The sequence below is a fragment of the Salvia hispanica genome, chromosome 3 (assembly GCF_029641045.1).
Source record: "Salvia hispanica isolate PSC_SH4W2 chromosome 3, Shi_PSC_v1, whole genome shotgun sequence".
NCBI lineage: Eukaryota > Viridiplantae > Streptophyta > Magnoliopsida > Lamiales > Lamiaceae > Salvia > Salvia hispanica.
In genome coordinates this window covers 58,475,890-58,486,798 of record NC_142694.1, presented here as the reverse complement: position 1 = coordinate 58,486,798, position 10,909 = coordinate 58,475,890, and the positions used below count along the sequence as shown (strand labels likewise).

Genomic DNA, 10,909 nt, shown 5'->3' with positions numbered 1-10,909 from the left:
AGTAAACAGAAATTAAGAGAACAATTGTTTCTTCGCCCTCAAGGGACGGTGGTGCACTGATACGTAATTCACGAAAACGAAAACCTCCCCCAATTCCCCATTTCCCTAGTGTGTGTGAGCTAAGAGCGTGACTGTGTGTGGAGTGTGACCGATCTGCCATTCTTGTTGCGCACTCCTTTATTTATAAGCTTCGAGGTGGGGCCCAGCGAGGTATTGATTGACTTGATTGCCCTCAGCTTTTGGCTTCCTTCCTCTAGCTTTTCCTCGTGATTCCGTTCCTGCTCCTCGCTAGATATCCTCCTCCAGCATCTCTTGGATCTAGCGCTACACACACACCTGGCTTAACAAAACTTGTTAGATCCAGCAGAAATGTGATGTTTTTCACTACATAACCAATGCATGAAATTAGCCTTATCAATATGATTCACCAATAATCTCTGCACGAGCACCACCCACTGACAAAATGATGGAAACGGTTAGTATCACAAACAATAATTCCCCCCCCAGTAGTCTTCCACACGAGCTTGATGAATGCATGGCAATCGCCACATACACGGAGGTTTTTAACTATCCGGATAACACAATTTTTTTTCCGTAGCAATTAGGCCATATGCAAGAGCCAACTTCTCACTGTGACAGCCCAAGAACTGCTTCTTCTCCTCCTCTTCTACATCGAACAACACATATTCCGTGCTGGGCACAAAACCAACTGCTCTTAGCTGCCCGGCCAGCTCAGAGAGTTTACCATATATCCCATCTGACATAGCATGGGATGTGTCTCCAACGAGGAACTCGTGCACAATACTGTCCACCTCTATCCAACTACAGCCGCGCACTTTCTGAATCCCTTGCTCTTGCATGACTGCCCTAATACTTTCTGATTCATCCCATTTCTTATTAGCCGAGTAAATATTTGATAAAAGGACATAATTCCCCGAGTTCCACGGCTCCAATTTGATTAAATGCTGCAATACATGCTCAGCCAGTTGAGTATTCTTGTGCATCTGACATCCAGCCAACAGAGCTCCCCATACTATGGCGTTGGCATTCATTGGCATACTCAAGATCATATCATGAGCTTCGTTTAATAAACCAGCACGAGCAAGAAGATCGACCATGCTTCCATAATGCTCAATAGTAGGATACAAAGAGTACAAGTCACTCGTTCCCTTGAAGAAACGATGCCCATCATCAACAAGTCCGGCATGAACACATCCACAGAGTAGACCGAGAAACGTGTTCCCGTCACCATTCCATCCACATTTCCGAACCAAACCAAAGCAACTAAATGCTGTTTTAGTATGGCCAGTCATAGCTAGACCAGAAATGATGGCATTGAAAACGACAAGATCCTTGGTTTTTGTTTACATTTAGTTGTTTGTTGAGATTTTGGATGTACCTTTGATTTTATACATTGATTTGGATTCTTTCTTGTATTCACTACTCCAGTCATTTTATTATCATTTCTTTGTTATCCCTGATCCTTTTAATTTTCACATTTATTATTGTTTTTCCAATTAACAAATAAACATAAACTCCTTATATGACTTTGGTTTAATTTGGTTGAACCCAATTAAATCAGAGCAAATAATGCATCTTGAATGCTGAATTGGAAAAGTGAGGAAATATACGAGAGAGAGAAAATATTTGCACTATCTAATTAGTAGTAATCACCTCCTTATAACATAGTAGTATAAAGGCTACATTTATAGTTTAAAAAAAAAAATACTCGTACAGATAAAAAAAATACAAGGAGAAATTATATTGTTACAAAACACACAATCAAATACAGTAGTTTTTTCACTATTACCTTGAACTGCTGCATATGAACTGATCAACATTTGCTGACTGCATAAAACACAAAAAAGGGAAAAGAAAAGATTTACGAGCCAATAATCAGAGTCTAAAAAAAGAAGAGAAATCAAGCACCCGAGTACCAAAGTCGAGCACAAAGTGCCAAAGCCAGGCGCGCTCTACTTAGTTTTGAAATTCAAACTTTTTTCCAAGATGGCTCTTTCACAAGCCTTGAATCACAACTAGAATATATAGGTTTAGTATTTGCAACTTCAATTTGATTTTCTTCAGATGTGGAGAACATTTTTAAACCAAATACCACCATACTACTAGACTAGTGTGTCAAATAACAAAAGCATAAGACGAAAATACAACACAGTTTTCCTCACCTTTGAATTGGACTCAACTCATGTCTGGCTGCTATCTACTTTGAATGATGCCTTCCAAAATCTGTTAATTTTACATAAGAGTCAAGACAATTTGAGCACAAGTAAGAAAATTGTTTTCTTCCTTGGAAGAAAAATACTACCTACTTGCTTATAATAATCCCACAAGAATTCAGGACCAAACACAAGCATTTAAAATCATGGAAAAAACTAAAGGTTCACAATTAACTAAGAACAAAACCATAAAGCAAAAGAAATGAAATAACCTGGTCGTGGACGTCGTGGTGACTGTCTGTGTCTGAGGCTGAATTTTTGGTTCAGATCTCTAAGTACTTGCCATGCCTATAACATCACATAATAGAGATATGGAAGACCCTTTGCTTTTCATCAATCCCAACTTCAATACCCATGTTTCCTCTTTTGCTAACATGGTGCTTTGACTGATATAATGCTAGTTGATACGAGTCACCAATAATCTCTGCACGAGCACCACCCATTGACAAAATGATGGAAACGGTTAGTATCACGAACAATAATTTCCCTCCCTGCAATCTTCGACACGAGCTTGATGAATGCATGGCAATCGCCACATACACGGAGGTTTTAACTATCCGGATAACACAATTTGGTTTCGTTGCAATAAGGTCATATGCTTCTTCATCAAATGACCATAACTTCTTCATCCGAGTTCCGATTGAGGCGTACAAGGTACCCACACAAAGCTAGTTCAAAGACGAAGACAACGATAGTAAGATAAAAGAATTTGGACATTGTCTTAATAGGAAACAAACAGTTTGAATTAGACAAAAAAACCTGACATGGGAAAATGACAACCGACAATAAAGTTCGTGACATTACACGAACTTTTTAAAGTTCGTGGGAAAAACTGGAATTCATGAAAAGTTGGTGACTTTAAAAGCAGTTACACCTTAAAAAAATTATACTATCACACAGAAGGAGAAATGTAATTGCAGAACACATAGTCAAACAGTTTGTTCACTATTACCTTGAACTATTGTATTTGTTGTATTTGAACTGATCGCTGCATAAAACACAAAAAGGGAAAAGAAAAAGATTTAGGAGCCAATAATCATAATCTAAAAAAAGAAGAGAAATCAAGCATAAGATGAAAAATGCAACACAGTATTCCTCACCTTTGCATTGGACTCAACTCTTCAGTCTTACTGATATCTACTTTAGTATTTTGATGCCTTCCAAAATCTGTTCATTTTACAAAACACAATTTGAGCAGTTTCTTACTACTTGCTTACAAATTATGTCATACCTAAAGAAAATTCAGGCACAAAATAGAGTACTTTGACTTTGACCGAAAACACAAACATTTGAATAGTAGACAAAAGTCGAAACTAAATATTCACAACTACAATGAAAACCATAAAGCAGTTGATAAACTCGTAGTTTAGCAAGTGTTTTGGATAGTTTACAGTGCTTAATTGAGTATATTGTAGCATATTACTTGAGTTTTCATCCATGATTCCTTAGTTAGAGTGCTCTGATAAGTTTGTCGAGTTTTTGTAGTCAAAACAGGTGGAAACGGACGAAATGGCAGCCAAAAGAACTAACCGGGCGTTTTCACAGAACTAACCGGGCGTTTTGCCACCCAGGCCGGGTGAATCCTCTGTCCCCGGGCGTTTTTCCCTCTGAAAACGCCCGGGCCGGGCGTTTTGCCTCTCAGACCGGGCGAATCCTCTGTCCCCGGGCGTTTTGCGCTACTTAGCGATTCAAGAAGAACGCCCGGTCGGGCGTTTTGTTGCTTAGAAATCGCCCGGCCGGGCGATTTGCTCGACTGCAGTTTGACTTCTATTTTTCGCCCCGGGTATAAATAGGACCTAGGGTTCGACTCCAGCACACTTTTCACACGCCCAGAAGCAGTTTCCACCTTGGGAGAGTAGATTGAAGCGACAAGAAGTCCGATTCATCAACAAGTTTGAAGACGAAGACGATTTGCCCATTCAATTCATCCTTGGGAGTATCTCTATTAGTTTTACTATGTTCAATTCAATTTCTATGGATTTCTCTTGTGAATTTGCTTCGAATATGAGTAGCTAAATCATTTGTAGAGTTTTGGTGAAGACTACAATGGATGCTTTTGATTAATTCATGGACTTTTGATTACCTTTGCTCTTGTGATTTCTTTGTTTCATTCTTGTGCTTTTTCAATTCAATTGCTTAGCTACCAATTGGGTTTGTTGACCTAGTTTGAGTAATCGAGAGATACCTAATTAGGATTAATAAAAGAATGAACAACACCTAGATAATTTTCATTCAAGAGAAGGAATTCTAGAGTGAGGACTTGAGCCTTTTGTTTTTAGGAGTTAATTGTGACATATTAGAAGGAGACTTCAATATTAATGGTTAATCAACTGGTTAAGTGCACTCGAGAGAGGGCTTAGTCTAGACTGGCAGCTTTCCTAGTAATCCTAGAGACTTCAAATGGGTAATCGAAGTTGTTGAGTTGTTCACATCGTGTTCATTGTAGTTGGATCCAAAGCTCTACCTCGTTCTCTTATTTGAAACTTGTTTTTGGGTTGTGTGCTTTTATCTTGTTTATGTTTTTATCATTTTTCAAAAATCAAAACCAACCTTTCCGGATTTTCTATATAGTAGTCAAAATCGGTTCGTGGTACTTGAGTTACACAATTTGTCTTCGTGGATACGATACTCGTACTTGTTTATTACTACACTAGCCCCGTACACTTGCGGGTAATTCTTGTGTTTGAAAATAAATCGAGTCAGCAGTAGAAACGAAATGACCTGGTCCTGGCTAGATCAGTACTCCTCAATCAAATAGCTTCTGTGGCTACATTATTGGTGTTTCACATCTCAAGACCTTGCCATGCCTAAATCATCGCATATGGAGTAGTATATAGCTAAGACCCTCTGCTCTTCATCAATCCACCAAACTTCGGTACACAAGCTTCCTCTTTATCTTACACTGTGTTTAGACTGATGTAACGATTCACCAATAATCTCTGCACGAGCACCACCTGTTCACAAAATGATGGAACCGGTTAGTATCACGAACAATAACTTCCCTCCCTATAATCTTTGACACGAGCTTGATGAATGCATGGCAATCGCCACATACACGGAGGTTTTTAACTATCCGGATGACACAATTTGGTTTCGTTGCAATAAGGCCAAATGCAAGAACCAACTTCTCCATGTGACAGCCCAAGAACTGCTCTTTCTCCTCCTCTTTTACATCGAACAACACACATTCTGTGCTAGGCACAAAACCAACTGCTCTTAGCTCCCTAGCCAGCTCAAAGAGTTTATCCCATCTGACACAGAATGGGATGTGTCTCTAACGAGGAACTCGTACACAATACTGTCCACCTCTATCCAACTACAACCGCGCACTTTCTTAATCCCTTGCTCTTGCATAACTGCCCTAATACTCTCTAATTCGTCCCATTTCTTATTAGCCGAGTAAATATTTGATAAAAGGACGTAGTTCCCTGAGTTCCACGGCTCCAATTTGATTAAATGTTGCAATACATGCTCAGCCAATCGAGTATTCTTGTACATCTGACATCCAGCCAACAGAGCTCCCCAAACTATGGCATTGGCATTCATTGGCATACTTGAGATCATATCATGAGCTTCGTTTAATAAACCAGCTCGAGAAAGAAGATCAACCATGCTTCCATAATGCTCAATTGTAGGATCCAAATAATATAAGTCACTCATACCATTGAAGAAACGATACCCATCATCAACAAGTCCAGCATGAGAACATCCACACAGTAGACCGAGAAACGTGTTCCCGTCACCATTCCATCCACATTTCTGAACCAAACCAAAACAACTAAATGTTGTTTTAGTATGGCCAGTCATAGCAAAACCAGAAATGATAGCATTGAAAACGACAAGATCCTTGGTTTTCATTCCTTCAAAAACCTCAAAAGCTAGAGCCATTTCACCACATTTGGCATACATGTCAATCAAGGCAGTCCCCACAACAGGATTGCACAGAAACACATTCCTATCCATCATGCTGCAAACCCGTTTCCCGAGCTCTAAAGCCCCAAGCCTAGCGCAAGCAGAGAGCACCCCGACAATGACATAGTGGTCTGGCCCTATATTCTCTCTTAGCATCATACGAAATACATCCAAAGCCTCCTTTGGAAAACCATAGGCTGCGTAACCCTGCACCATAGTGCCCCAAGTAACAACATCTCTCTCATGCATCCCATCAAATATGGCACGCGCTTTCTCCATATTTCCACACTTGACAAACATATCCACCAATGCAGTATTCACAAACACATTCGGCCCCATCCCACTATCCACCACATATTTATGAATCCACTCTCCAACCACCAAATCTCCTAGCTGACTACAAGCAGATAATGCTCTAAGTGTATAGCTACCCAGCTTCAAAACCACCTCCAGCGACTCCCTAAACAACTCAATAGCCTCCTTGAACCTCCCAACGCTAACATACCCGTTCATAACCGCAGCCCACGAAACCACATTTCTTTCAGGCATTTCATCGAACACCTTTCGCGCATCAACCAGACGCTCCAATTTTGAATACAATCCAACTAATCCAGTACTCGTCTGTGGATCAACTCACAACCCTGTTTCACAATCAAAGAATGAACGTTCATACCATTCAAGTAACATTTCAGAACAAAAGTGAATATGAAATTGTTGGCCCAATATCCCTCGCGGTATATCACGTGAAAGTGTTTAATGGCATCGTCAAAATGATCTCTTGAAACAAGCCCACGAATCATGGTGTGGTATAAATGAAAATTGGGCTACGTCCCGCTGAATAGCGCTGCGGCATAGTCGGGGCGGTTGAAATGAAAAGCCGATTTCAGAAGCATGTTAAGAATAAATCGGTCCTGATGAAGGTTGAATCGAAAGAGACGGGCGTGTACATTCTTGAGTTGGATGAAAGATTTCAAGCTTCGAAACAGAGCCGCGTTGATCTCCAGTGTCGCCCTGAAAGACTCAAATTTTCAGAAATTCACTTTCACTGTTGTAGACGGGGATGGTGTGTGGTAGCAGATTTTGGGCTGTGTATATTTCTGTAAACAATGCTGAGGTAAGTTATATTTTAAACGATAATCTATTTAGAATGATTTTAGCACAGATATAACATATCACCAGTTCATCGTGAATGATAATCTTAAATCCAACACCAAATAAGCCTAGAATGCAAATATAGAGGATGCCACTAACAGCATAACCAATCCAGTTATCAAAATTAAAACCGTAAAATAGAAACATGCAATTGAAAATTCCGAAATCAACCGAATCAAACAAAAACAAAGGCAGTATGAAATCGTACCACTCCAGATTAACCGTAGGTGGAGACGGAGAAATAGATTACCTCAGCAGATTATTACATAAATAGATTACTCTTAGGGCATCTCCAACAATATTGCAAATCTCATTTTTGCTGCTAAAAATACCTCCAACCATACTGCAAATGCAGCATATTTGGGGAAGAAGACAGAAGTGAGAACGACGGTTTTGAATTTTAATTGGGGATGTAAATGGGCTTCATAAGTAAATAAACTCGGGGGGAAGAAGATATTAGTGAGAACAATGGTTTAAATTTACAAAAAGTAATTCATTCCTTTTTTTTTTATCATGAAAACACGGTGGTTTATAGAAGAAGCTGGACTCCATTGTCGTCATTGAAAGACTCAAATTTTCAGAAATTCATTCACGGTTGAAGACGACGTGAGTAATTGTGGTAAAGCAAACCATTTCCTACATCGGAGAATGAACAAGAGTTGCAAGCATATAAATGGACTTTCCCAACTCCATTAGTATGAGGGCTTTTGGGGAGTAGGGAAAATCGTGCGTGTCGGGTCGTTATCGTGTCAACACGATAACGACACGCAATAACGACACGAACACGATAACAACAAACACAAACACGACCCGTTAAGAAAATCCCAAACACAAACACGAACACGACACGAGGAACTCGTGCACAATGTTGTCCACCTCTATCCAACTACAGCCGCGCACTTTCTGAATCCCTTGCTCTTGCATGACTGATCTAATACTCTCTGATTCATCCCATTTCTTATTAGCTGAGTAAATATTTGATAAAAGGACGTAGTTCCCTGAGTTCCACGGCTCCAATTTGATTAAATGCTGCAATACATGCTCAACCAATCGAGTATTCGTGTGCATCTGATATCCAACCAACAGAGTTCCCCATACTATGGCGTTGGCATTCATTAGCATACTCAAGATCATATCATGATCTTCGTTTAATAAACCAGCACGAGCAAGAAGATCTACCATGCTTCCATAGTGCTCAATAGTAGGATCCAAAGAGTATAAGTCACTCATTCCATTGAAGAAACGATTCCCATCATCAACAAGTTCGGCATGAGCACATCCACAGAGTAGACCAAGAAACGTGTTCCCGTCACCATTCCATCCACATTTATGAACCAAACCAAAGCAACTAAATGCCGTTTTAGTATGGCCAGTCATAGCCAGACCAGAAATGATGACATTGAAAACGACAAGATCCTTGGTTTTCATTCCTTCAAAAACCTCCCTAGCTAGAGCCATTTCACCACATTTTGCATACATGTCAATCAAGGCAGTCCCTACAACAAGATTGCACAGAAACACGTTCCTATCCATCATGCTGCAAGCCCGTTTCCCGAGCTCCAAAGCCCCGAGCCTAGCGCAAGCAGAGAGGACCCCGACAATGACATAGTGATCCGACCCTAAATTCTCTCTCATCATCATACCAAATACTTCCAAAGCCTCCATTGGAAAACCATAGGCTGCGTAACCCTGCACCATAGTGCACCAAGTAACAACATCTCTCTCGTACATCCCATCAAATATGGCACGCGCTTTCTCCATATTTCCACACTTGACAAACATATCCACCAACGCAGTATTCACAAACACATTCAGCCCCATCCCACTATCCACCACATATTTATGAATCCACTCTCCAACCACCAAATCTCCTAGTTGACTGCAAGCAGATAATGCTCTAACAAGTGTATAGCTATCCGGCTTCAAACCCGCTCCAGCGACTCCCTAAAAAGGTCAATAGCCTCCTTGAACCTCCCAACGTTAACATATCCGTTCATAACCACAGCCCACGAAACAACATTCTTCTCAGGCATTTCATCGAACACCTTCCGTGCATCAACCAGACGCTCCAATTTTGAATACAATCCTACTAATCCAGTACTCGCCTGCGAATCAAACTCACAACCCTGTTTCACAATCAAAGAATGAACATTTATACCAAGTTTAATGTCCTCATTCTTCCAGCAACATTTCAAAACAAAAGTGAATATGAAACTGTTTGCCCAGTATCCCTCGCGGTACATCACGTGAAAGTATTTAATGGCGTTGTCAAAATGATCTCTTGAAACAAGCCCACGAATCATGGTGTGGTATAAATGGAAATTGGGCTCCGTCTCGCAGAATAGCGTTACGGCATAGTCGGGGCGGTTGAAATGAAAAGCCGATTTTAGAAGCATGTTGATAATAAATCGGTCCTGATGAAGGTTGTATCGAAAGAGACGGGCATGCACATTCTTGAGATGGATGAAAGATTTCAAGCTTTGAAACAGAGCCGCGTTGATCTCTAGTGTCGTCAGAAAAGACTTAAATCTATAAAGAAGCAGTTTTTTGGACTACCATATGACATACTTTTGAGCGGGAAAACCATCTATTGGGACCAAAAAAGGGCAGATCTACAGGGCAAACACTCATATATATACACACACCATCAATGGAATCTGCATGATCTTGGAATATAGGGTAAGGCTAATTCAAGAGGAAGAAGACGATCGAGGGGTTTTCTATTCATATTGAGTGGACTTGGGCTTAATTTAATTTATAGTTGATGGGCCAAAATTCAAATAAGGCTATTAGTTAGCTGGTGGGTTAACATCCTAATCAATATTCTTTATATTAGTAGTTTTTTTTAATATTAATTTGTTATGTTACGTTTGTACTACTATCTATGTGAACCAATATTTTTTTTTATAAACGTGTATGTGTAATTGTATGCACTATATGGTGTTAGCTACTATGGGGATTTATCAAACAATTCATATAGTACTATTATTCTAGATATGTCGTCAAATACATACGTAATTTTATACATGTAGTTAAATACAAACTTCATTTTATATTTGTTGTATTGACGTAATAAAATTAAGAATCATAATTCATAAATTGATTCTTTTGATTTCAAGAATTTTGTTGAGTGAGACCCATAACTAAATATAAACATAAAATACTTGGAATAAAGACATTGGAAATTTGGAATGAACTGAAATCAACTAAATTTATTTTTTCAAATTATTAATAAAAAGAATAGATATATTTTTGTAATGTTTTAATATTCTATCAGTGCAATTTACAAATTTAATTATACTTAAGTATTTAATAACGTAATTTATAATAGGTATGTTTTTGGAGATGGAATTTTATGTGTCATTTTTCTTAAAGATGAAAGATTGCTAAATACATGAATTATGTTTGATTAGTTTAAATACTATAAAAATATTTACTAAGTATACCTTAAATGGATTATACTATATTTTATCTATTATAGTGATATAAGATTTTAATATACATCATGGGTCATGTAAAATTGGATTATACTTACTATTTACTTTCTGGAAAAATGAGATGTATTTAAATTTCTATAGTTTGAAAATGTATATCTCCGAGTATTCAGTTCT

At 38.9% G+C, this 10,909-nt stretch overlaps 2 pseudogenes; both read right to left on the bottom strand.

The window, feature by feature from the left end:
• Positions 1–424: 424 nt before the first annotated feature.
• On the bottom strand, positions 425–7,656 carry LOC125210466 (putative pentatricopeptide repeat-containing protein At3g08820 pseudogene; annotated as a pseudogene).
• A 455-nt stretch (positions 7,657–8,111) lies between these two features.
• LOC125210465 (putative pentatricopeptide repeat-containing protein At3g08820 pseudogene) lies at positions 8,112–9,961 on the bottom strand (annotated as a pseudogene).
• Positions 9,962–10,909: the final 948 nt, after the last annotated feature.